Here is a 27,648-nt window from a genome sequence, read left to right on the forward strand (position 1 = left end):
ACAAAACCTCCACTATGTTGATCCTCAACAAAGTGGCCCCACAAGGGTGCATGCTCAGCCTCCTCCTGTACTCCCTGTTCACCCATGACTGCATGGCCACTCACGCCTCCAACTCAATCATGAAATTTGCAGACGACAACGGTAGTAGGCCTGATTACCAACAATGACGAGGCTACAGGAAGGATGTGGGGGCCCTGGCAGAGTGGTGCCAGGAAAATACACTCTCCCTCAACGTCAACAAAACCAAGGAGCTTATCATGGACTTCAGGAGACAGCAGAGGGAGTAAGTCCCTATCCACATCGATGGGACCGCAGTGTAAAAGGTGAAAAGTTCCTCAAAGTACGCATCAATGACAATCTGAAATTGGCAACCCACACAGACAGTGTGGTGAAGAAGGCGCAACGACCTCGTGTTTCGGCTTGTCACCTAAGACCCTCACCAACTTTTACAGTTGCACAATTGAAAGCATCCTGTTGGGCTGTGTCACTGCCTGGTACAGCAACTGCACTGCCCACAACCGCAGGGCTCTTCAAAGGGTGGTGTGTTCTGCCCAACGCATCACTGGGGGCACATTGCCTGCCCACCATGACACCTACATCACCCAATGTCACAAAAAGGCCAAAAAGATCCTCAGGACATCCTTGACACGGCCTGTTCACCCCGTTATCATCCAGAAGGTGAGGTCAGTACAGGTGCATCAAAGCTGGGAGCGGGAAACTGAAAAACCGCTTCTATCTCAAGGCCATCAGACTGTTAAACTTCCATCACCAGCCATCTACCACCCAGTTACTCAACTCTGCACCTTAGAGGTTGCTTCCCTATGTACATAGACATGGAATTACTGGTCACTTTAATAAGCATTCTGATTTATTAATTTCATATGTATATACTGTATTCTATTGTATTTTCACTCCGACATTGCTCATCCATATATTTATATATTTCTTAATTGCATTTTTTTACTTTTACATTTGTGTGTATTGTTGTGAATTGGTAGTTACTACTGCACTGTTGGAGCTAGGAACACAAGCATGTTTCTACACCTGAAATAACATCCGCTAAATATGTGTATGTGACCAATTAACATTTTCTGATTTCTAAGCTTGAGCAAATACAATTCACACCAAGGGGCTTGGTTGACAAGATTCATACAAAGTGGCAACATTTTGTTTCTCGGGAGGGTCTAAATACATTGCAGAAGCAATTTGTTCTGGTTCCAGAGAAGGTCCATTTGTCATAAGCAAATAAATGTTCCTTTTTCCACTGAATCAGAAAGGTGTGTCAATGAACACTTTACATTGTCCATACGAGATAACAAACTATATAAAAGAGCCATGACGTCTGAGGTGCTGAGTACAGAGGAACGATTTCTCATTGCTGAATTACTGCATCTTATCGGGGTAAGAAAGCTCATATTCATAACGTTCTGTATTATTTGACATGCAATAGATGGATTCCATGGCCTTTTCTCATTTGACTTTGCTGTTGAATATAATGTTTCACATTGTCAAACGGAACCTGCAAGTAAGCATGTCGTTGGACGTGTATACCATGCGTATCCCGTACATACGACTTTTAAACTTTAAACTTTATATTGCAATAAGTGTTGACTCTAATTTCAAACATGTACCTAATATTTGTGGATCTTTGTATAAAGTATACTGTACTGATTGTCATCCATATGGCTTTAGAAAACCAAAAATACTAAGATTATTATTTTGGATAATTGTGTGGCCTTATTCTGACACAATAGCTAAACAAAATGATTGGTCATCAGTCTCTAAATTGAATATACGATTTATTTTATACAACGTGTGAGTTTAATCCTGGATGCTCATTTGTTAAAACTGCGTTCCAGCTGGTGTCTATTCCACAAGTCACCGGCTAAATCTGATGTTGAAATTTACTCTGGTCCATCTGACTGCGCAATCCACTGTCTCATCAGCTCAGCCAGGCAATGTATATACTAGATCTACACTGTAAAAAGCATCTAGACATTGTCCTATTTCATTTAGACTAACATTTTGGTTTTCAACAGTGGAGATTTGTAGTAACCTTGCTGTCTGTCTCTCTGAATTTCACTGTTGCAAATATCGATCTCCAGCTGTCCTATGGTAATGAATGTCGGGACAAGACAGACAGGCGGGCAGCTTTTCTCAGCCAGTCAAAATCATGAATCCGCATGATTTTTATGCATATATACAAAGAAATCAATAGAAAAACACAAAATGCAGCTAGTCTGCTGTCCTTCCAGCTTCAGTTTGAAGTGATTGTGTTAGCTGTGTAGTTAGCAACCTCTTAAGAACAGTGGCCAGGCGAAAGAGCAAATGTTCTATGCCATGCGAAATGGCACATCATTAGCTGATCGTTATGGATGTATAACAAATAAATCACTAGAAAACAGCTTGAACAAATGCATATGAAGCTACTTTGTTGTTATTCTGGCTGCACTGTTTGATGTGACTGTGTTAGCCAAAGTTGGCTAGCTAGCAAGCATTTAAGTTGGCTAGCTAGCAATTTACCTGTCTAACATCAGCGCTCAGATGGGAGGGGTGGAAATATTTGATGTGTGTCCTTAAATATGATTCAGTGCTAATTTCAGGCAGAGCTGGTAGGGATATTTAAGACCAAAAAAAGCTGCTTTTAGTGGTAACGCAGTTGGTCATGGCATGAATTATGGCAGCGGAAACGCAGGTTATACAGCCGTGAAGCACATTGCCCATATGTGTATGGAACGAGATGTGCTTTTGGTGCCTGTATACTTAATTTTAAGAAACATCAAAGACTAATGCTTTTTCCACATTATCGTTTTATTTAATTAAAAACCAAACATTGCCTCCCCTCCTCTCAATGAAGGCTGTTTTATTTTTGTCCTGCCCAATGTAATCAAATAGGCTAGTCAAGACCATTGATAAAGTGAAAATATGAAGAGTAATGTGTTGTCTTGGATTTGCCCCAAACATAATACTTGTATTCAGGTGAAAAAGTAAATAAGTGAAAGTGAATATTGCAATATTACTGTAGTGCCTAGTTGGATAACAGGATGCATGTTTTGGAATATTTATTCTGTACAGGCTTCCTTATTTTCACTCTGTCAATTAGGTTAGTATTGTGGAGTAACTACAATGTTGTTGTCCCTCCATCCTCAGCCTTTGATGAACGGTAACAGTTTTAAAGTCACCATTGTCCCCATGGTGAAATCCCTGAGTGGTTTCCTTCCTCTCGGGCAACTGAGTTAGGAAGGATACCTGCATCTTGGTACACTGAAAAAATATATATATAATTGTGCTTTGACATTACTTAATTCAAATGTGTAAATCGGTTCCACATGAATGAAACATGTTAAACACAAAATGTTCTTTTTGTGAAGCAAATATAATAATTTGCATAAATGCATTGTAATGGAATAAAATCAATTTAACATGATTTGGTAAAGCTAATTTTATTTGAATTAAATGTGTAGCTTCAAATGGATTTGATCATGTTCCCTAAACCTGATGACTACTTAATAACCAACATTATTTTATTGATGACATTACTCTGTATTATGGACAAGGTTCTACATCATTATTAATGTAAGCACAAGATTAAACGCTGCCATTTTCTACCTTAGTGTTTGTATACATACAAATGAATAGGGAAATATAAAGTACATGCTAAAGATGTGTAACCAAGGAGCAAGAGACCATTTGCATCAGCGACAAAGGCAAAAGGCATGTGTTAAAAAATGTATACTGTATTTTTTTGTAACGGTTCAGCTCTTTGGAACGACAAATGTAAATTCACTGACATTCAGTGTTCAATGAATTGCACAGGTCTAAATCACAGTGCTGTAGGCTATATGGCTGTATAAAAAAAGTTGCCTAACAATGATTGGGTACTCTCTCTAATGCATTTTGTTACAAAATGAGGTAGTTATTTTTCATAAGGAGTTACAGACAAAGAATGAGGTAGGCATGTGTACATTTTTGTTCATGTTAGTTCTTTTGAATAAAAGTTATTACAAAGTGAAGCTGAACTTTTTCCATAAGCAGAAAACTAAGGGCATCTATACAAAATCACAATAGCTCCATCTTTGTACATGCACATTCTGTGGGTGTTTGTGAACAAGTTCAACATAAGTCAAACATACAGTCTGAAACACACAACAAAACATCTCACTGAAAGAGCCTGTTTTTAAATGCAACCGCTTTGTTCGAAAGTTTGTTCCTATTCAGTCCCATACAAACCTTCTGAAAGACTTGAAAGGTGTGGCGGAGCTCAGTAGGGTAACTGAGGTTCATGGCATACATCAGGCCGAACAGCAAATGCTACGTTGCCCAGATCCTGCAGCACCTTGACGCCTTCAAGGACAATCCCAGCGTCCTCTGGTTCCTCACTCGCGGCATGCTTCGATAATGTAGATCCCCCCCCCCCCCCCCCCCACACACACAGTAGTTTCCTCAATGGCTGCCTTGGTGGACTCTTCATCCATGCCCTGAACAAGACACAAAGGCAGCATTTGTCAATCATACAAAATGAATCATTCATCAATGAAGTATTTACAGTTATGGACTCTAGATTGCAAAAAAAGTATAGCTCATTAAGCACGAGTATGATACAGACAGAAATAAATCAAGACGAGTCCTTTTCAGTGTCAACTAAATCAAGAACTGCTGCTAATATTTTAACACCGCCTATTACAAGGCTAAAATGAAGTGGTTCTAAACAAGATTTCCATTCTATTCAGATTACATTTGAGACACAGCCAATTTGATCACTGTATTCAGCATCCATGCAACAACAAAAAAGACGTGGAGTCTAATCTGAATCATACAATTCTGATTTTTAAAAAGTGCATCTAACCGCTGCTATTGAAATAAGATGGAAGACAGAGGAGATGACACAGTAACAAAATAGCTAGTGATAGAATATGATGGTGACACGGAACAGGAAGGGAAAGAAAAATGAAACGCTTCAATCTATTATTAACACACAATAACATTGTGTTATTGACTGTATGTTTGTTTATGTGTAACTCTGTTGTTTTTGTCGCACTGCTTTGCTTTATCTTGGCCAGGTCGCCATTGTAAATGAGAACTTGTTCTCCACTGGCCTACCTGGTTAAATAATGGAGAAATAATAAAAAAAGAACATACCACATATTCCTGTACAAGGCTTTCTGGGTCTTCACCCATATACACTCATGCTTCCTTTCTGACGCACTCTCGTCTCACATCTATGTTGCTATTCTAACAAAACAGAAGGATTATTTGATTTATGTCTAGTTTTTAAATCATCTTTTGGTGTAGAACCACATGAATATGTCTTTTGAAGCATAAGGAATTCTTACATCAGCCATAGGTGCCACGCTTGATATGAGTCTTCTGCCCAGCTGTCCTCCTCCTCCTTTGGAACGACCTCAGCAGGTCATCAGACTGTATATCACGTTGAGAAAGACATGTGGACTGGAGTGGGGTTGTGGTGATTCTCTTAAACTCAGCATTGACCTGAAAATGGTAGTTTAACAAATTCGATTTTCTTTTAAAAGCAGAAAGGAAAATAGACTGGAGATGATCACACATGCAGCAAACGAGGTTTCTCTATAGGGAGAGAAATAACTAGGCAGTCGGCACAAATGGTGATAACTCTGATTAATGCTCTCTTATGTGGCACGCTGAAGGAAAATAATATTCTACCTTCACCAACAAATCCCAGATAACATAGCCATGCTTGTCTTACTGTTGGCTAACTTACCACAATGACTTTGAAGAGCACAGGCCATCTTGCCATGAAGTCCTCTGCCATGGGTGCATCACAGACAACTTCATGTCTCCGGTATGCAAATGTCTTCTCCATTTTTGAACTTCACTGTCTCTCTGTTTTTCCTTTTCTTCACATGGGACAGCAGAGCTTTCCACATGTCCTCGAGGCTCTCTTCTGTTTCTCTTGAGGGATATGTGGGGTTAAAGTTCACTTCTGCTCTCTTTGGCTTTTTAACAACATAGGCTGCACTTGACTTCCCTGCAGGTTTGTGCTTCAAGGAGTTTATCGTCACCCCTGGACATCCCAGTCTTCTCAGGCGAGCGTGGTAGTTTGCCAGTTTGTATTTCAAACTGGTTTTCCATCCTCCACATACAGTGAAGGAACACTTCTCAGTCAGATTTGTAGTAACCTCTGTTGAGTGGACATGACTTTGGTGCACAATTAAGGCATTCCAGGTCTTAAATGGACTGTCAATGTATGTACATAGGTAACGGACAGTACGGCCGTAATGTGGGTGCTTTAACTTGTAATGATGCAAAAGTTGGAACCTACTTGACACCAATTCTGAACACCCCTTACATTTCCACATTCACACAACAGTGGGAAAAAAAAAGAGAGCAGAAAAATCACAAGACCTAAAGACTGAAATTGGGAGCAACCGAACAAACAACCTGTAAGAGTACTCACAAACACTGTATAGCTTTTGAATGGGTAGACAAAGCAGCACAAATGTGGTTGGCAAACATCATGGACCTGTAAATACACATTTTGTTCATGAAATGATATATGTTTTTTCATTATGAAATGTTTTATCTATTGATTTATGCATGCATCCACTCATATGCACATACGTTTAATGTATTGATAAATGGACACCCATAATATAAAGTAACACTGTTCAAGTGCTAAAAAGAACTCCACATCCATTTCAATAAGTATGTATGTCACCGGGAGGCAGTCATGGGAAAACTGTTAAACTGCATGAAAGCACCAATCTTCGTGTTGCGTTGATTGCAAGCAATGAAGTCACATTGAGAGGAGAAACAAAACATGTTTGAGTAAATCGCACGTTTTCATAAATCTGACAGCCCACCTTGTCCTGGTTTTTTTCAGTGTGGTGACTGGGTGTATTGACACAGTGTAATTAATAACATCACCATGCTCAAAGGGATATTCAATGTCAACTTTTTTTTACCCATCTACCAATAGGTGCACCTCTTTGCGAGGCATTGAAAACCTCCCTGGTCTTTGTGGTTATTCTGGGTTTGAAATTCACTGCTCGACTGAGTGACCTTAAAATGATCTGTATGTGTGGGGTACATAGATGAGGTCGTCACTCAAAAATCATGTTAAATACTATTATTACACACCCACAGTGAGTCCATGTCACTTATAATGTGACTTGTTAAGCACATTTGTACTCTTGAACTTGTTTAGGCTTGCCCTAAAAAAGGTGTTGAATATAAATTTGAGTCAAGACATTTCAGATTTTACATTTGAATTCATTTGTAATAATTTCTAAAACATAATGCCACTTTGACATTATGGGCCAGTGACACAATCGCAATTTAATCCCTTTTAAATTCAGGCTGTAACACAACAAAATGTGGAAAAAGTTGTATGGTACATCTTCATCTTGAGAAAGACTACGAATATTTACTGTGGCAAACATTTGGTTGCAGTTGATTGTCTTATGTGGTTCCATTGAGGTGGTTCTAGTTAAGTTGTAATGCTGTATGTCTAATACGTTGTCTCGCTGTATGTGTACGATTATTTGTCTTGTAGAATCATCATGGTGAAGTACACAGTGAAAGTGTTTACTGGAGAAATGTTTTGGATATAACTGCTGTGCCCAAGACACATAGCTACAGGTCAGCTAGCTGAATGTCATTTGTAGTTTAAATCTAATTTTATTTGTCACGTGCCGATTACAACAGGTTTAGACCTTACCGTGAAATGCTTACTTACAAGCCCTTAACCAACAAAGCAGAGTTTTAGAAAAAAGTTAATATTTGCTAAATAAACTATAACACAATATAATAACAAGGCTATATACAGTGCCTTGCAAAACTATTCATCCCCCTTGGCGTTTTTCCTATATTGTTGCATTACAACCTGTAATTTAAATAGATTTTTATTCGGATTTCATATAATGGACATACATAAATTAAATGAAAAAAATAACATGTTTCAAAGATTCAAAAAAAAAAAAAATGGAAAAGTGGTGCGTGCATACATATTCACCCCCTTTGTGATGAAGCTCCTAAATAAGATCTGGTGCAACCAATTACCTTCAGAAGTCACATAATTAGTTAGATTGCACACAGGTGGACTTTATTTAAGTGTCACATGATCTGTCACATGATCTCAGTATATATACACCTGTTCTGAAAGGCCCCAGAGTCTGCAACACCACTAAGCAAGGGGCACCACCAAGCAAGCGGCACCATGAAGACCAAGGAGCTCTCCAAACAGGTCAGGGACAAAGTTGTGGAGAAGTATAAAAAAATATCAGAAACGTTGAACATCCCACGGGGCACCATTTAAATCCATTATTAAAAAATGGAAGGAATATGGCAAAACAACAAACCTGCCAAGAGAGGGCCGCCCACCAAAACTCACAGACCAAGCAAGGAGGGCATTAATCAAAGAGACCAAAGATAACCCTGAAGGAGCTGCAAAGCTCCACAGCAGAGATTGCAATATCTCTCCTGAGGACCACTTTAAGCCATACACTCCAAGGAGCTGGGCTTTACGGAAGAGTGGCCAGAAAAAAAGCCATTGCTTAAAGAAAAAAATAAGCAAACACGTTTGGTGTTCGCCAAAAGGCATGTGGGAGACTCTCCAAACATATGGAAAAAATGTAATATGGTCAGATTAACCTCTCTGGGATATGTGGGACACTAGCGTCCCACCTGGCCAAAAGCCACAGAAAATGCAGAGCTCCAAATTCAAATAAATTACTATAAAAATCTAACTTTCATGAAATCACACATGTAAGATACCAAATTAAAGCTACACTTGTTGTGAATCCAGCCAACATGTCAGATTTCAAAAAGGCTTTTCTGCGAAAGCAAACAATGCTATTATCTGAGGATAGCAAAGTGGAGCGCCTCTAACAAAGCGTACACTAGACTCGAGCCTCGTTCTGAACAGTGTTACTTCTTCATTTCTCAAAGGAAAAACCTCAACCAATTTCTAAAGACTGTTGATATCAAGTGGAAGCGATAGGAACTGCAGGAAAGTCGATTAGAAATCTGGATTCCCAATGAAAACCCATTGAAAAGAGTGACCTCAACAAAAAAAATATGAACCCTTTGTCCTCTGGGTTTTGCCTGCCAAATAAGTTCTGTTATACTCACAGACATGGTTCAAACAGTTTTAGAAACTTCAGTGTTTTCTATCCAAATCTACTAATGATATGCATATCTTAGCTTCTGGGTCTGAGTAGCAGGCCGTTTACTTTGGACACGCTTTTCATCCGGATGTGAAAATATTGCCCCCTATTCCAAAGAAGTTATTAAAATTGAGCTTTTTGGCCATCAAGGAAAACGCTATGTCTGGCGCAAACCCAACACCTCTCATCACACTGAGAACACCATCCTAAGAACACAGTGAAGCATGGTGGGGGTAGCATTATGCTGTGGGGATGTTTTTCATCGCCAGGGACTGGGAAACTGGTCAGAATTGAAGGAATGATGGATGGCACTAAATACAGGGAAATTCTTGAGGGAAACCGGTTTCAGTCTTCCAGAGATTTGAGACTGGGACGGGGTTTCACCTTCCAACAGGACAATGACTCTAAGCATACTGCTAAAGCAACACCCGAGTGGTATAAGAGGAAACATGTAAATGTATTGGAATGGCCTAGTCAAATCCCAGATCTCAATCCAATTGAGAATCTGTGGTATGACTTAAACATTGCTGTACACCAGCGGAACTCATCCAACTTGAAGGCACTGGAGCAGTTTTGCCTTGAAGAATGGGCAAAAATCCCAGTGGCTAGATGTACCAAGCTTATGGAGACATACCCCAGGAGACTTGCAGCTGTAATTGCTGCAACATTTTGCATCTTCAAAGTGGTAGGTATGTTGTGTAAATCGAATGATACAAACCCCCCAAAAATCTATTTAAATTCCAGGTTGTAAGGCAACAAAATAGGAAAAATGCCAAGGGGGTGAATTCTTTCGCAAACCACTGAACAAGGGGTACCGGTAACCGAGTCAATGTGCAGGGGTACAGGTTGTCAAGGTCATTTAAGTACTATGTCCATGAAGGTTAGGTGTAAAGTGCATAGATAATTACCAGAGAATAGCAGCAGCGTATGTGAATGTATTAATAAGAATAAAGAGGGGTTCATTGCAAATAGTCTGGGTAGTCATAGTTTATTTTGAAATGTGTGTGAAAGGGGCTATATTTATGGAATAATGGTTGATATACACTACCGTTCAAACGCTTGGGGTCACTTAGAAATATCCTTGTTTTTGAAAGAAAAGAAAAACAATTGTCCATTAAAATAATATCAAATTGATCAGAAATACAGTGTAGACATTATTAATGTTGTAAATGACTATTGTAGCTGGAAATGGATGATTTTTAAGGGAATGTCTAAAACTTTGAAAGCAAAGTTTGAAGGACAATTATTATTTCAATAAAAAAATCATTATTTATAGTCTTGTCAATGTCTTGACTATATTTCCTATTCATTTTGCAACTAATTTCATGTATATTTTCATGGAAAACAAGGACATTTCTAAGTGACCCCAAACTTTTGAACAGTAGTGTATATAGTGGATTTCTTAAGATGTTGACCAATCCATAAAAACATGAAAATGATCAACATTTCTGGTCTTTTGTACGTAAGGTAAGCTGATATTCAATGAGACCTGCCCAGAGGCCATAGAGGAGAGAAAGAAGGAGCTGCAGAGTCGCTGTGAGGTGTACCGGTGAGATTTGTGGAAACATTACTAATTTGTAAAGATACAATAACAACTTTAAACAAATCCAAATAAAAACATAACTCTTACACACAGATAAATTGGTGTGCGATTGTAATATAAGCAGCCGGTGGCCAACATGTTAAGAGCGCTAAGCCAGTAACCAAAAGGTTGCTGGTTTGGATCCCTGAGCTGACTAGTTGAACAATCTGTTGATATGCCCTTGAGAAAGGCACTTAACCCTAATTGCTCTGGATAAGCGTGTCATTTTTATTTAAGCCCTCTCCTTTTTGCATGGTTTAGGCCTGGGTTCAAATACAATTGTAAATCTTTGAAATACTTTGAGCATTTAGTTTAGCCTGCCTGGAGTAGCAGGTGGGTGGGGTTTGCACTTAAAAAATAATCAACCCAGGTCTGGTATGATAGTGTGTTGTGTAATAGTGAATGACAGGCTGTGTATCCCGTCTTGATTTACCATGTCTGTTCCCTTCAGCTGGAGTATATATGCAGAGGGTCTACCCCAAATAAAGTTGACAGGGCTTCTGATCTCCCAGCTGAGGTCCGCTTCTCTTTCACCAAGGACTTGGAGTTCAAGTTCACATTAGCCGAAGCGTAAGTTATATCACTGGTTCTCAACCTTCTTTTGCTTACTGCACTCCAATCACATATAGCTCTTTGTGGAGTACACCTGAAGTACCCCTTTTGTGTGAATTTCAGCTTTAGGCTGATTTTCTTATGAATCTTCCCAAGTACAGGCCAAGAACCCCCAGGGTTACATGGAACCTAGGTTGAGAACCATGAGGCAACACCAGGAAATGTATTCGATCTGTCAAAATCTATGTTGGCATGTCCCCAACATACCTGTGAAAACATTTCCTTTTAAATGACATATGATTCTCCTAGACCTGTTTAGGTAATTGCAAGATCCTGAGAAGAGGGGAATTTGGCAGCCAGGAGTGTGAAGCGTGGAATATGGCAACGATGCCAAGAATGACACCTCAGGCTAGGGTTGCCTAAATTATTTATATTTTTAGCTATGCAAATCAGATCTAAAATGGTATATCTAACAAGCCATTAAGACATTTAGCAGAAATGTTATATAGGTTATACACACTGAACAGAAATATAAACAACATGTAAAGTGTTGGTCCCATGTTTCATGAGCTGAAATAAAAGATTCCAGAAATGTTCCATATTCTCAAAAAAGCTTATTTCTCTCAGATTTTGTGGAGAAATTTCTTTACATCCTTGTTAGTGAGTATTTCTCTTTTGCCAAGATAATCCATCCACCTGATAGTTGTGGCATATCAAGTAGCTGATTAAACAGCATGATCATTACACAGGTGCACCTTGTGCTGAGGACAATAAAAGGCCACTCTAAAATGTGCAGTTTGTCACAAAACACAATGCCACAGATGACTGAAGTTTTGAGGAAGCATGCAATTGGCATGCTGGCTGCAAGAATGTCCACCAGAGCTGTTGCCAGAGAATTTAATGTTAATTTCTCTACCATAAACCGCCTCCAAAGTTGTTTTAGAGAATATTTCAGTATGTCCAACTGGCTTCACAACCACAGACCACGTGTAACCACACCAGCTGAGGAACTCCACATCCGGCTTCTTCACCTGCGGTATCATCAGAGAACAGCCACACGGACAAATTATGAAACTATGGGTTTGCACAACCGAAGAATTTCTGCACAAACTGTCAGAAACCATCTCAGGAAAGCTCATCTGTGTGCTCTACATCCTCACCAGGGTCTCAACCTGACAGCAGTTTGACGTCATAACCGTCTTCAGTGGGCAAATGCTCACCTTCGATGGCCTCTGGCACGCTTGAGAAGTGTGCTCTTTGCTTTGCAAATTAATCCCGGTTTCAACTGTACCGTGCAGATGGCAGACTGTGTGTATGGCATTGTGTGGGCGAGTGGTTGGCTGATGTCAGCGTTGTAAACAGTGTGCCCCATGGTGGCGGTGGGGTTATGGTATGAGCAGGCATAAGCTACGAACAACGAACACAATTGCATTTTATCGATGCCAATTTGAATGCAGTGACGAGAGCCTGAGGCCCATTGTCGTGCCATTTATCCACCACCATCACCTAACTTTTCAGCATGATAATGAATAGCCCCATTTCGCTAGGATTTGTACACAATTCCAGGAAGCTGAAAATGTCCCAGTTCTTCCATGGCCTGCATACTCACCAGACATGTCACATTGAACATATTTTGGATGCTTTGGATCGACATGTACGACAACGTGTTCCAGTTCCCATCAAATATCCAATAACTTTGCACAACCATTGAAGAGGAGTGGGACAACATTCCACAGGCAATGATCAATAGTGTGATCAACGATGGAGATGTGTCGTACTGCCTGAGGCAAATGGTGGTCACACCCGACACTGACTGGTTTTCTGATACATGCCCTTAACTTTTTTGTAAGGTATCTGTGACCACAGATGCATATCTGTATTCCCAGTCATGTAAAATCCATTTATTAGGGCCTAATTTATGCATTTCAATTGACTGATTTCCGTATGTGAACTGTAACTCAGTAAAATCTTTGAAATTGTTACATATTGCGTTTATATTTTTGTTCAGTATATGTTATTACAGATGCCCTGACCGAGTCTGTAATACCTACATGTTTCATGCAGACCACCATAGTCCCTGTGAGCAAGGAAGCAAAGGTAACCTGCCTAAATGATTACCGCCTCGTAGCACTCATGTCGGTAGCCATAAAGTGCTTTGAATGGCTGGTCATAGCTCACATCAACAGCATTCTCCCGGATACCCTAGACCCACTCCAATTCGCATACCGCCCCAACAGATCCACAGATGACGCAATCTCAATCCACACTGCCCTTTCCCACCTGGACAAAAGGAACACCTACGTGAGAATGCTGTTCATTGACTACAGCTCAGCGTTCAACACCATAGTGCCTACGAAGCTCATCACTAAGCTAAGGACTCTGGGACTAAACACCTCCCTCTGCAAAGGGATCCTGGACTTCCTGACGGGCCGCCCCCAGGTGGTAAGAGTAGGTAACAACACGTCTGCCACGCTGAAACTTGACACTAGGGCCTCTCAGGGGTGTGTACTTAGTCCCCTCCTGTACACCCTGTTCACCCACGACTGCGTGGCCAAACACGACTCCAACACCATCATTAAGATTGCAGACGACACAACAGCTGTAGTCCTGATCACCGACAATGATGAGACAGCCTATAGGGTGGAGGTCAGAGAACTGGCAGTGTGGTGCTAGGAGAACAACCTCTCCCTCAATGTGAGCAAGACAAAGGAGCTGATCGTGGACAACAGTAAAAGGCGAGCTGAACAGGCCCCCATTAACATCGACTGGGCTGTAGTGGGGGAGCGGGTCGAGTTTCAAGTTCCTTGGTGTCCACATCCCCAACAAACTATCATGGTCCAAACACACCAAGACAGTTGTGAAGATATCACGACAAAACCTTTTTCCCCTCAGGAGACTGTAAAGGTTTGGCATGGGTCCCCAGATCCTCAAAAGGTTCTACAGCTGCACAATCGAGAGCATCCTGACCATTTGAATCACCGCCTGGTATGTTAACTGTTCGGCATCTTGACCGTAAGGCGTACCAGAGGGTAGTGCGTACGGCCCAGTACATCACTGCGGCCAAGCTTCCTGCCATCCAGGACCTATATAATAGGCGATGTCAGAGGAAAGCCCATAAAGTTGGCAGAGACTCCAGTCACCCAAGTCATAGACTGTTTTCTCTGCTAACACACGGCAAGCGGTATCGGAGCGCCAAGTCTAGGACCAAAAGGCTCAATAATAGCTTCTACCCCTAACCCATAAGACTGCTGAACAATTAATCAAATGGCCACCGGACTATTTACATTGACCCCCCTCCACCAATTTGTTTTGTACACTGCTGCTACTCACTGTTTATTATCTATGCATAGTCACTTCACCCCTACCTACATGTACAAATTGCCTTAACTAACCTGTACCCCCGCACATTGACTCAGTACCGGTAACCCCTGTATATAGCCTCGTTATTGTGTTACTTATTTTTTACTTTAGTTTATTTAGTAAATATTTACTTAACTCTTCTTGAACTGACCTGTTGGTTAAGGGCTTGTAAGAATATCACAGTACGGTCTACACTTGTTGTATTCGGCGCATGTGACAAATCAAATTTTATTTGATATTTATGGTATGTTTATTTCTTATATAAATATAATACATTAATATATGCCATATAGCAGACACTTTTAGCCAAAGCAACTTAAAGTGGGTGCATATATTTTTCATATTGGTGGCCCCAGCAGGAATCAAACCCATTATCATTGTAGCCATAGTCTACCAACTGGCCACACAGGACTATAGGAACTCATTTAACCCAAAGAGCAGACATTTATCAAATTGCGATCGACACATATTCAATATATGTGGCCTGTGCATGAATCAACCACCCAAGGGGGAGAATGAAGAGTAAGGGACCCAACACAGACACCTGGGGGACACTGGTAGTGTTAAAACCAATCTCTAACCAACTGCACCATCCAACTAAATCTTTTGCATGTTGAAGTTAATTTCCTTCTCTGTCCCGGCAGATTGGTGGAGTTGAATCTAGCAGGACTGTCCACCAACAAGGAACAATGGAAGAGCCTAGATGAAATCAGTCGTGTCTTCAATTGCCACAAGACTGATGTTTATGGTAAGGTCTGGTCAGTAGTGTCTGTCTTGAATAAGTCATGGATTCAAATGGTTTACTGGAACCATTAGCATCTCATTATTTGATACTTTTGTTATCTATTAGACTATGTCGAAAAGAACTGGAAGGAGGATGAGTTTTTCGGGTACCAGCTTCTGAACGGCCTCAACCCCATGATGATCCATCGCTGCTCCAAGCTTCCAAAGAACTTCCCCGTCACAGAAGACATGGTGAAGGCTTCCCTTTTTGGAAAAAGCCTTGCAGCGGAAATTCAGGTCTGTCAAAATAGTCTGTCTGTTGTCACTCATCGTTCTGTTATAGCTCTATTGGTTTCCTCCTGAGTAAGTTGCATGTATTCTTTGGTATGGTGTTGACGTCTTCCTTACTCATTAATGTCCTAACCTAAACAGAAAGGCAACATCTTTCTGGTTGACTACAAGCGCCTCCATGGAGTGACTGCAAACGTGATCAACGGGAAACAGCACTTCTTGGCTGCTCCTCTCTGCTTGCTCTACATGACAGACAATAAGCTCATGCCCATCGCAATCCAGGTACATCTCACATGAAGCAAAATGTAGAGTTCCGAACTATACATTGAAGAAGCTTAACAGAACATTTGCCACTGGGGATGCTCTTGAACCAAAAGGGATCCCCTAAATGGAGAGAAATATTGCCCAGAAATTACGTAACAGCATATACTGTTAGCCTAAAACTAAAGAGTTAAGAATTTGATTCATGTTATACAGACAACACTCAAAACAAAGTTTTCTTTAAACAATTAAACTTATGTCCAGTACCTGTCAAAAGTTTGGACACCTACTCATTCAAGGGTATTTTCTATATTTGTACTATTTTCTACATTGTAGAATGATAGAGAAGACATCAAAACTATGAAATTACACATATGGAATCATGTAGTAACCAAAAAGTGTTCAACAAATCAAAATTCTATATATTTTAGATTCTTCAAAGTAGTCACCCTTTGCCTTGATGACAGCTTTGCACACTCTTGGCATCCTCTCAACCAGCTTCATGAGGAATGCTTTTCCAACCGTCTTGAAGGAGTTCCCACATATGCTGAGCACTTGTTTGCTGCTTTTCCTTCACTCTGAGGTCCAACTCATCCCAAACCATCTCAATTGGTTGAGGTCGGGTGATTGTGGAGGCCAGATCATCTGATGCAGCACTTCATCACTCGCCGTCTTGGTCATATAGCCCTTACACAGCCTGGAGGTGTGTTTTGGGCCATGTTTTGGGTCATAGTCCCAATAAGAGCAAACCAGATGGGATGGCGTATCACTGCAGAATGTTGTGGCAGCCATGCTGGTTAAGTGTGCCTTGAATTCTAAATAAATTACTGACAGTGTCACCAGCAAAGCACCCCCACACAATTACACCTCCTCCATGCTTCACGGTGGGAACCACACATGCACAGAACATTCGTTCACCTACTCTGCGTCTCACAAAGACACGGAGGTTGGAAACAAAAATCTAATATTTACTCTTCAGACAAAGGACAGATTTCTTTTGTCTGAAGAGACAATGGCTACTTTGAAGAATCTGAAATATATTTTGATTTGTTTAACACTTTTTTGGTTACTACATTGTTGTGGAAATTCTTTCACAGGGACACTCGAAATTAATATTAAATAAATCATTGTTTGTCAGCGCGCTAGAGAGGTTCGACCCCATCTCAATGCACCGTTGTACACATGTCAATCAGGAGCTCTGCCTGTGCTGACCCAGCAGTTGTCTTACAGCAATACACAGACAAGTTATATTTGCATGATTTAGCATAATTAATTCATCATTACCATTTAGTTTAATTCATGTGACAGACCAATACTGGTTCATAACATGTGACAGACCAATACTGGTTCATAACATGTGACCTCACGAGGCTTCATTCTCTCTAAGCTGAGACCTTGAAACAGATATATTTTGTTTGTTCTCAAAACACTGTCTGGACAAATTGCAGCTGTTGAGAGTGAGGATTTGTACAGTCAGCCATTGCATGAACACAGAAATTGGTTTATAGAATAGCACATGAATAGAACAAAGAAATTAGTTATACGAAAAGCACAAACATTTAAATTCCCTTTATAACATAATTCCATGTGTTATTTTATAGTTTCGATGTCTTCACTACTATTTTACAATGTAGAAAATAGTAAAATAAAGAAAAAGCCTTGAATGAATAGGTGTGTCCAAACTTTTGACTGGTACTCTGTCTTTAAATTAATTATAGTAATAATATACACATACTCAATTAATGAAACAAGCTATGATTGTGTTTTGCATTTCCTTTCACAGCTGAAGCAGGATCCTGGAGAAGACAACCCCATCTTCCTTCCTACTGACTCTGAGTATGACTGGCTCCTGGCCAAGATCTTTGTGAGGAGCGCTGACTTCGCAGAACACGAGCTGAACTTTCACCTGCTGAGGACTCACCTGCTGGCTGAGGTGTTTGCCATGTCGACACTGCGTAACCTACCAATGGTGCATCCCATCTACAAGGTAGATGCTGTGCATGTTTTCAACTGTTATTAAACAATATCTGTTGTAAGTTATTTTCCAATCAACTGAATATGTTTAACATGATAATTCAAGAGAAACTTAAAGAATGTATTTTTTTTTTAATTGAAAATTGCAGTAGGTTGTAGGATACTACAATACATAGCATTTTTAGGTGTGAATTTCATGTACGATTGTTCCATCTTTCTCCATAGCTCCTGATCTCTCACTCCCGCTACACTCTGCAAATCAACACTCTAGCTAGACAGGCCCTCATATCAGAGAATGGGGTGATCACAGAGGTACTGCCTATTCCATTCTTATTGTGTTATGATCTATAATGCGCTAATACTTATGGAATGTCACAATGCTAGCGGAAACTGATTGTATCAGTTAGCACAGGGGTCTCCTACAGGTCGATCGCGAGATACCAATAGCTCGCAGACCACATGAGTAGCTCGCCAAACAATTAATTAACAAATCTCACAAGTATTAGACACCATCTAGTCAATGCAACATTATCTCACCCCTGGTTCGCCACTATTGGCTTAAAAAGCGAAACCTAAAACAAGATCGGCCTTCTGAAGACTATACGATTATACAATCTTAACATTGGGGTACCTCTCACATTTGACGAATCAGTCAAGCCAAATCGCAATGAGCTGGTTATCTTTATGAGATGTACACCTAGCAACACATACCTCAGTAGAGTGATTCTATCATCGGGCTGAACTCTGTCAGGTTTGCATTGTTGGGACACATTTATGTGAACCTCTCAGCCATAAACATGTAATTAATAGCCTGTCATTTTTTGGCTTCAACCACGGAGAAGCCCTGGAATCAGTCATTAACATGTTCTGTAATCGATAACCCTGTTTGATGTTTACAACACTGATCACTGTTAGAAAACACTGAATTAGATGACGCATATAAAAACTCCTGACAGGCCTAAAGGAAATAGCACATTTTTCAGGAAAGCATCCTAGTATTGACAAAACAAAATACGCTAGACAAGGGTGGATCATTTTGTCAGTGAAATAGATTATGCCACAATTGCTGTGGAAAGGCTTTTATGCTCAAATATTGATATAAATGACTATCATGTTGATGTAAACATGCAATGATATGTTGTGTTCCCACCACAGCGTGGAAAAGCATGAAGAGTTTATTAGACTACAGATTAAATCAATTATGATGAATTAGGCATTTTGGTTAAGTGCACGGTGATGAGTTTGATGCGAATCTTCAATAAATATCGAGGGTATTATTTTTAGGCTGATGACATGATGATCGGTGCACGGCTGCCAATACTTATTTTCAAGTAAAAATGATCTTGCTCTTATCCATATCTCATCATGTATCCTACCCTCCCCACTTTATCAGCAAACTGTTATCTAGACTAGAGAGCATGCGCCAAGACGAGGTTTGCTATTTATCTCAACAGTTTTTGTGACAAAACCATAGAGTTGAAAATGTGATGGAAACACATTGAACTTCTGTTTTTTTTACTCAGTACATGAACACATGTACTGTTTTATGTGTACTAGGTCATCAATCCCAGCTTTGATGGAAATCAAGCCAGTTTGACAGAAACACTCCTAGTAGTTAAAATGCACATATTTTTTAGGTGAATATTTGAACATTCGCTTGAAAATCTTTCGACAAGTGGATGGAAAACTAGCTATAGACAGAGTTGCGTTTTGGCTTGGAAGGAATCAATCATTCAGCATGAGATAAAGATGCTGTTAGATTCCACCAGACCAGACTGGCAAAATATGTCATGCAAAGCCCAATTACACTTGTGTGTTATTTGTTAAAATATGAAATGATGCCCGGCCGTTTATAAGAGATTGGTGTTAATGAATAACAAAAATGTGTGAGAAAGGACCAGACTTTAACACTTAACTAGCTGCCTTGAACGCAGCTCCCTGCCAATTCAACAAGCACCAGCAGCTAACCATTGCCAATCAGCCTCAACTACTGTTGGCAACACTAGCTGCCTTGAACATAACTCCTCAAACAAGCTCCATCTGCTACTAACTGCTATTCAACCTCAACACCTGTTATCACTCTCCTTAATCACCACTACCACCTTACTTAAATCTGACCTAACAGTCATTCATCCTCTCTAATTTGCGTCGCATGCAAGACACTGAACGTGATAAGCCTCGTTTTATCGTAGTTCTAATTAATTAAGTTAGCGTCCTTATTTCGTTTACCATGGAGTTTGAGCTCACTGCCTCGGATTCCGATGTGTTTTCAGACCAATTTCTAGAGGACACACCATCTTTAACCAGATGGCTGCCGTCCATTGTTTCAGTGCCCTATCACTGTTTCAGGCCTTAAAATAACTGCAATGCCATGTCTGGCCTCTAGGTCTTTCTCCCCACCGCCCTGCACGCCGGAGTTCAACATCCCCCGTGCCTTTCATCTCTCTCTGTGTGTTCTCTGGCCCACCAGTTTCTCTCTATGGCCACCCCGGCTCATTCTCCACCCAACGCTTTGATCTTCAATCAACCTGCAGTCTCTTCCCCTCTCTGCCAGAAGATACTACAAGGTGTAGGTGTTAATCGTGCCTCTCTCCTCACTTCCTCTCCCGCATAGGCCTTACCCCACATTATCAACCGCGACCTCTTCCAGGTGCCCCTGAGCTCCACTGACCCTCACCACTCCAGGTTCTCTGTCCCAGAGTTTTGCTTGGCTTTCTCCCATTACAGAGACGCCATCTGCTCAGCCCATCCTTCTCAAGAGTTGGATGACTACCAATCACCACCGTAAAAAGTCGTAAAAGGTGGTGCAACCTTTTACGACTTCCATTGCCGGTTCTCGGAAGCCTTTGCTTCCAGGCTCCTTCAGTGTAACATCATGACATACTGGGGCGCCCTCGACGTGGCGCTCTACTGTTGCATATTTGCTGGCAAAGTATCCTTCGCCTGCCACCTCTGTGGTTGCCCATCCCACCCTGCCACCATGCTCTCTTTCTGCTCAGTCGCCCCTGAAGTGTCATTTGCCCTGCCTCTGCTCGCTGTTCCGCCCTACCTTCTTCCTCCTGCTAGACGATATTATGCGTTTGCCGTGTCTTGTGGGAGGAAGGACCAATGTGGTCGTCCTGTGCTCTTCTCCGGTCGCACAATCTGCAACAATTTCAATAACTACGGCTGCAGCACTTCGTCATGCAAGCTCGTACACATTCTGTAGTGGGACTAAAATCCTGCCCTCAATCCCACTCCTCTACTGATAAATGACTGTTAGCCAACCTCACCAGCCCATCAACTTCACCGCCATGGCTGCGGCCTTGGACTTTCCCCCTGACCCATCCTTTGTCCAATATTTATTTTCTTGATGGCCTGAAATATTTTTATGGTCCCCTCACTTCTGCTCCAACCTCTGTTCTGCGCTTGACAAGCCAGTTTTCTCCCTCTTGGTCAAGGAGGTGAAGCAGGGGTTTATGATTGGCCCCTTTTCTTCCCCGCTATTCTCCACCTACCGCATCAGTCCCCTCGGAATTGCCACCCTTCATCGATCGTTTGATGATTGCTTTCTTTCCTGCAGCCCCCTCTGCCCCTCTTGAGTTGTACCTAATTGTCATAGCTGCTTCTCTATGGAGGAACGAATGGTCGAAGGGCCATACTCATCCATTCTGACAACCTTCGGTATGGCCCTTCGACCATTCGTTCCTCCAGAGAGAAGTACATCTCATTAACAAGGGCCGTTCTGACTACCTCCCTCTCATGAGTTTCTTAAGACATCTAACCTGGCCATCCGTCACCCATTAGTTCCTTCTCAGAGCTGCACATATACCCGGTCAATGTAACTCCTTTGCTGATTCTCTGTCCCGCCTCCAATTTCAGAGATGCAGGTGCTTTTCCTCGTATTGAGAAGCCATACCAACCCTAATCCCTCCTTAAGCCATGATGACTTTCCCGTGAACCTTCTCCTAATCTCCCAGCCACTCCATCCTATCTGCCATTGCACCAAGGACACTGTCCTCTTACTGGACAGCCTGGAGATGTTTCCATACCATCTATTACCTGCCATTGTCACACCTCTCCATGCAGACATCCTCCATCTGGACATACCTGGTCGGGATCCGGCCACTTTCTCAAGTTGCTTACTGGGTCTTCGTGTTCCTGTCACCCGCAAGTCTACCTTCTCAAGGGCCTCAACGCACAAGTCCACCAGCCCATCACCTTAGACATCCTTTCTGCCTGCATCCAAACACTGTGGTCTGGTTACATCTACATCAGTTTCTTCCACACTAGAATCAAGGTTTCTTTTGGGATTCCTGCAATGTTCAGAGTTTACATCATCTGTTATCTACAACCCTTGTCAGATGTAACCATCCTCAACAAAGACTTCACCATCAAACTCATCAAAAACAGCAAAACCAATCAGTTTGGAACCTGTTCTGGCTGCCGTCTACCATCGAACCGCCCTTCTGCTTCCTGCAGCTCAATCTCAAAATGCCTCTCCATCCGATACACTATTCATCACAGATTCTGGTTCCATTCCCATCTGAGACTGATACTATCCCTGTCCGACTATCCTGCTGACCCATTCTCCGGACAATCCTTCTGCATTGGAGCCTTTTCCATGGCATCTAAGACAACACCGTACAACTCCTTGGTTCTCTCAAGCCTATCATTACTACATCTCTTCTGACATCAACAACAGGACAGCCCACAACTTTCTCATCTCTCAGAACCTGCATTAAATCTGGCACAGTCCTCCAGTCTATGCCTCATTTCATGGACACCATCTACCTCACGCATCATATCGTACCCGCCTGGTATATCGCCTGGTTCCTCCATATTTCCTTCCTTGAAGGGAATTACCACCGTTGCTCATTGGGTCTGTTGGCTCACTCATGGGAATCTTGTACTACCTCAGCTATATCGTCAACCATTCAGCACCTGCAGTCCAGAACAACTCACTTCTCCTCCAGGGTCCAACTCACTTGGAGTTCTCTTATTAGGCTTCTGTGGGGAAGGCAATTCCTATCCCCAATGGCCTGACTGATGTCTACCTGAGACTCCAAGCCAAACCTATGGTCAATCTCTCCAGATACTTCATCTGCAGCCTTTAGCTTCCTCTGGTCCATTCTCATTTCCCTCCTTAATCCTCAATAATTTCCTCAAATATTCTAAACCCATTTTCATGTCTGGGCCTTAAACTTGTGAAATGAAAGTTTTACGGGAGTTATTAGTATCTTAATGTCTGACACTAGATTAGTACTTTATCGAACATATCAAAAAATTATCAGGATGCTGTAGAGTGCCCGGGAGCCCGTAAAAATCTAAATTCCAGGAAAGTGGGCCGTGATGTAATGTTTACCTCTGAGTTTACTTTATCTGCGATTTTATAAATGCTCATCGCGAGTCCCCAGACACACTACAGTTTTTGCTCTGTCTGCCCTAAACTAATCCCTTTAACCCATCTTGAAGAATGCCAGTATAGGAGGTACAGGGATGATGGAGTTCCTGAAGAATGCGATGGCCTCATTGACCTACAGCTCCCTCTGTATGCCCGAGGACATCACAGAACGTGGTCTGGAGTCAATCCCCAACTTCTTCTACAGGGAAGATGGACTCAGGCTGTGGGACATCGTCCACAGGTAATGTTTGTACAGGCCTATAGATTTTCATGGTGCAAAAAAAGCCCAGATCTGCATAAAGAAATTCTGTAAACCTCCATAAGCAGAATTATTTGATTTGTGCATTATAAACTCATGCAACTGCATTTTGCAACTCTATTCTACTAAACTCTACTGCCCCCCCCCCCCCCCCCCCGTTTTATTCTCTATTTCTTCGAGGTCACAATAGTTACATAGTGTTTCCTCTTCTATTTCACCACAATACCAACTTGTTTAAATACGCAGAGTCAATATCCCTGATCTTACCAGTACACATAGTGATCTCTTGCTTTTAGGTAGGTCATACATAATATCACTCACACACAAATTCACCTTTAATCAAACAAGGTTCTCAATTTGGGTTTATAATTAATCTTCTCCACCCATTTTTTCCATATTGCATCAGCAGTTGTTTTTTAATCATCTGTCTCACTTAATTTGGTTTTCGTACAGATGTTCAGTCAGACTGTTGAAAAAGGTTGTCCATTTCGGTTGCCCAGGCTCCCCTATGGATAGATTCCACTGAAAAACGTTACTAGCTATTCTGGCGGTTGGCATATCCAACAGTCTATTCCAAAGTCTCACCATTCACGCCTTCCATCTCACCTCACAGGGTTTCCAGCCCATGTCCCCAGTTATTGTCATACACGCCTTCCATCTCACCTCACAGGGTTTCCAGCCCATGTCCCCAGTTATTGTCATACACGCCTTCCATCTCACCTCACAGGGTTTCCAGCCCATGTCCCCAGTTATTGTCATACACGCCTTCCATCTCACCTCACAGGGTTTCCAGCCCATGTCCCCAGTTATTGCAAGTATGGGTGCAAACTTGTGGACACCTAAAAAGTGACGTTCTGCTCTGTTATGGACATGTTTGTTTTTAAAATACCTCTTAGCACCTCACACTCCTGCTGAATAGTCCAGAACAGGACACATGCATATCTGATACAGTTTGGAATACGTAGCATAACCAACATCTATGAGTTTTTGTTGTTCCTATAACTCCAAGAGCTCTACTTGCTGAGTCGGCCAGGGCTGATGTTCCGTATAGAAAGGTCATATGTTCATCAATAAAAAAAGACCCAAATATTTATAATTGCTAGTAAACTCAAGAATGTCTTCACCAAAACAAAACTGAAAAACACTTCTCTTAGTACCTGGTTTTCTAAAATGCATCATTGCTCTTTTGCCATGTTGTCATTGTGTTTTGGCTAATGCCTGATATTTTGTATAGGTTTGTTCAGAAAATGATTGGTCACTACTACACCTGTGACTCAGACGTCCAGAAGGACTCTGAACTGCAGAACTGGATCAAGGATATCTTCTTCCATGGGTTCCTGGCAGAAACCAGCACAGGTTACACTTTTCTCATTTAAAGACACAATCTGCATCACAAATGGCAACAGCTCTCTGGTCAAAAGTAGTGCACTATACAGGGAAAAGGGTGCAATTTGACAGACTACATTTAAATGATTTCTGATAATAAACGTGCCCATTCCCTTATGCTTCTCATTCCCAAACTATATTCTGGATCATTTGTTCATTCGGTGTCTGATCATTGTGGCATACTGTCTCCTCTGTGCAGGAATCCCTCAGTCTTTCAGTTTGATGACAGAGCTGATCAAGTTTCTCACCATGGTGATCTTCACAGTGACTGTCCAACATGCTGCACTCAACAATGGCCAGGTAATGAACTTTGAAACGTCAACCTGTGTGCTGTATCCTCCGCTGTTCTTCAAAATGTGATTTTAGTTTGTTTCTGTTGAATTATATTGGAAAAGCTGTGGTTTGATCTGTTTCGCCATTGTCATTCCAGTTTGATTTTGGCGGTTGGATGCCCAACTTCCCCATCGCTCTGCAACAACCACCTCCCACCACTAAGGGGCAGTGTACTGAGAGCACCATGCTGAAGACCTTCCCTGACATCAATACCACTGTCCATGGCATGGCAGCGGTCTACCTTCTGAGCTCACAGTCCACTGACTTTGTGAGTATATGAGAAACTGTTTTTAAAAATGTATATATGACGTTAAAGCATTTCATGACACTCTCAAATCATTTCCTCAGTAGTCATAATTAATATCAGTGGTTCATGAATTTCAAATTTCATCAACTCTTGCCTCCTTAGGTCGCGCTTGCAAATGGCTATCAGGATCACTTCAGTGAGAAGACCCCTCTGGAACTGATTCACGAAACTCAAAATGTGCTGAAGAAATACAATTTTGAAATCCAAGGCAGGAATGTCTCTTTGCCCTTGCCATACACCTACCTGAATCCCAACAATATGGAGAACAGTGTGGCCCTGTAAAATGAGTCGGTCGTATTTATTAGGCCCCAAATGGAAGAAATGCACAGATACATGGAGAGACTACCTTGTTTTCTGTTGAAACCTGTTTTAAAACATGTATCTTATGGTGTGCCCTAATCAATATGACCCACTTTACTCTATTGCGGTTCAGTCCACTTTTTCTTTTTAATAGCCACATGCAGCCAAGATGGGAAGTTAAATGTTTCTACTTCTGTGTTGTTGTGAATGCCACTAGCTGATTCCTGTCTATCTAAGTATTTAGTTGGGTTCTTCACCCTTGTATAACTGAATGTTTGTACCTCAGGTCCCTTCCTGTTATTGGCAAAAACCTAACCTTGCATGCAAAACAGGAAGCTACTGTATTTGCTTCACCTGGACTCAGTATGTGGCCTTCCATTTTCCAGCTAACCAGCAGGAGGTGTGGTGTATGGTTCCCATAGAGACAGGTGACCTTAAGGAGAACTTATTTCAGATACCTGCCTCCCTTTAAAACGGGAGTGTTGAGAATAAACTACCAAATGGACAACACCTACAGACCTCACTTCCCATAGTGCCTTGCTGCTGAGAGAGAACTGCATGTGACGTTCCTGATTTATTAGCAGTGTAGCTTGAACCCACTCAATTGTGTGAGCCAAAAGGAAACTCCTGTCCATACAGCCAAGATACAATTATAATCTCTAACTCTGCTTTGTAACTCTTTGATGGCTGATCAACAGCTTTTTGATTTCATGCAATAAAGTCTGAGTTAATTTTCATCCTTGTCTCTTTCAGTGTTCATTGTCCATGTTGCCCAAGCCGTTTTGTTAAACTGGTTAACCTTTACACACCGGTGCCTTATACTGTGTAGCACACAAGGATATAAAAGGTGAAGATGGTGAAACGTGTATATCTCCACCAGACTTTCAGTAGTCAGTCATTATTCTTCATGTTACACTATGATTCAGCTATTGAAATAACTTGTAATGCGATTGATTATCCTCCCATGAACATGGATATTGAACATGGATATTAAATAGGGGACCATTTTTCAACAAACCTTTACTAGGCGATACCTAATTCTCAACTTGGAAGGCACTAGTGTCTTCTACACTTCCATGGTCAAGACAGATGGGTGTCCACCCCACAGACGGTCCACCCTAAAGTGCTGCATGTCATGAGCCTGACTCAGAAATCAAGAGTCGCTTTGAATGACACCCACCTGTCTCGATCAATGACAGGAGATCAGACCTCGAAAAGATGGCGGCAAATACACTGAACAAAAATGTTAATGCAACATGTAAAGTGATGATCCTATGTTTCATAAGATTAAATAAAAGATCCCAGAAATGGGATCAAATTTCATGCACAAATTAGTTTTTATCCCTCTTAGTGATCATTTCTTCTTTACCAAGATAATCAATCCACCTGACAGGTTTGGTATATTAAGAAGCCTATTACTCCATGATTGTTACACAGGTGCACCTTGTGCTGGGGACAATAAATGACCACTCTAAAATGTGCAGTTTTGTCACACAACACAATGCCACAGATGTCTCAAGTTTTGAGGGAGCGTGCAAACTGACTGCAGGAATGACCACCAGAGCTGTTGCCAGAGAATTTAATGTTATTTTTTTGTACCATAAGCTGCCTCCAATGTTGTTTTAGAGAATTTGGCAGTACGTCCATCTGGCCTCACGACCGCAGACCATGTATAACCCCACCAGCCAAGGACCTCCACATCTTGCTTCTTCACATGCGGGATTGTCTGAGACCAGACACCTGAACAGCTGATGAAACTGAGGAGTATTTCTGTCTGTAATGAAGCCCTACACC

The 27,648-nt window shown here is 41.4% G+C and overlaps 2 pseudogenes across 1 annotated transcript; one reads left to right on the forward strand and one right to left on the reverse strand.

The window, feature by feature from the left end:
- Positions 1–4,158: 4,158 nt before the first annotated feature.
- LOC149980184 (uncharacterized) lies at positions 4,159–6,335 on the reverse strand (annotated as a pseudogene).
- Positions 6,336–9,972: 3,637 nt separating this feature from the next.
- On the forward strand, positions 9,973–26,591 carry LOC110491145 (polyunsaturated fatty acid lipoxygenase ALOX15B-like; annotated as a pseudogene). The gene is made up of 13 exons (XR_016484034.1): positions 9,973–9,982; positions 10,611–10,692; positions 11,177–11,295; positions 15,282–15,385; positions 15,488–15,657; positions 15,793–15,933; positions 17,696–17,899; positions 18,112–18,198; positions 23,341–23,510; positions 24,763–24,884; positions 25,114–25,214; positions 25,345–25,515; positions 25,657–26,591. The product of XR_016484034.1 is annotated as a polyunsaturated fatty acid lipoxygenase ALOX15B-like (transcript).
- Positions 26,592–27,648: the final 1,057 nt, after the last annotated feature.

This window comes from Oncorhynchus mykiss, chromosome 10 (genome assembly GCF_057628025.1).
Source record: "Oncorhynchus mykiss isolate SJ-2025 chromosome 10, ASM5762802v1, whole genome shotgun sequence".
Classification (NCBI taxonomy): domain Eukaryota; kingdom Metazoa; phylum Chordata; class Actinopteri; order Salmoniformes; family Salmonidae; genus Oncorhynchus; species Oncorhynchus mykiss.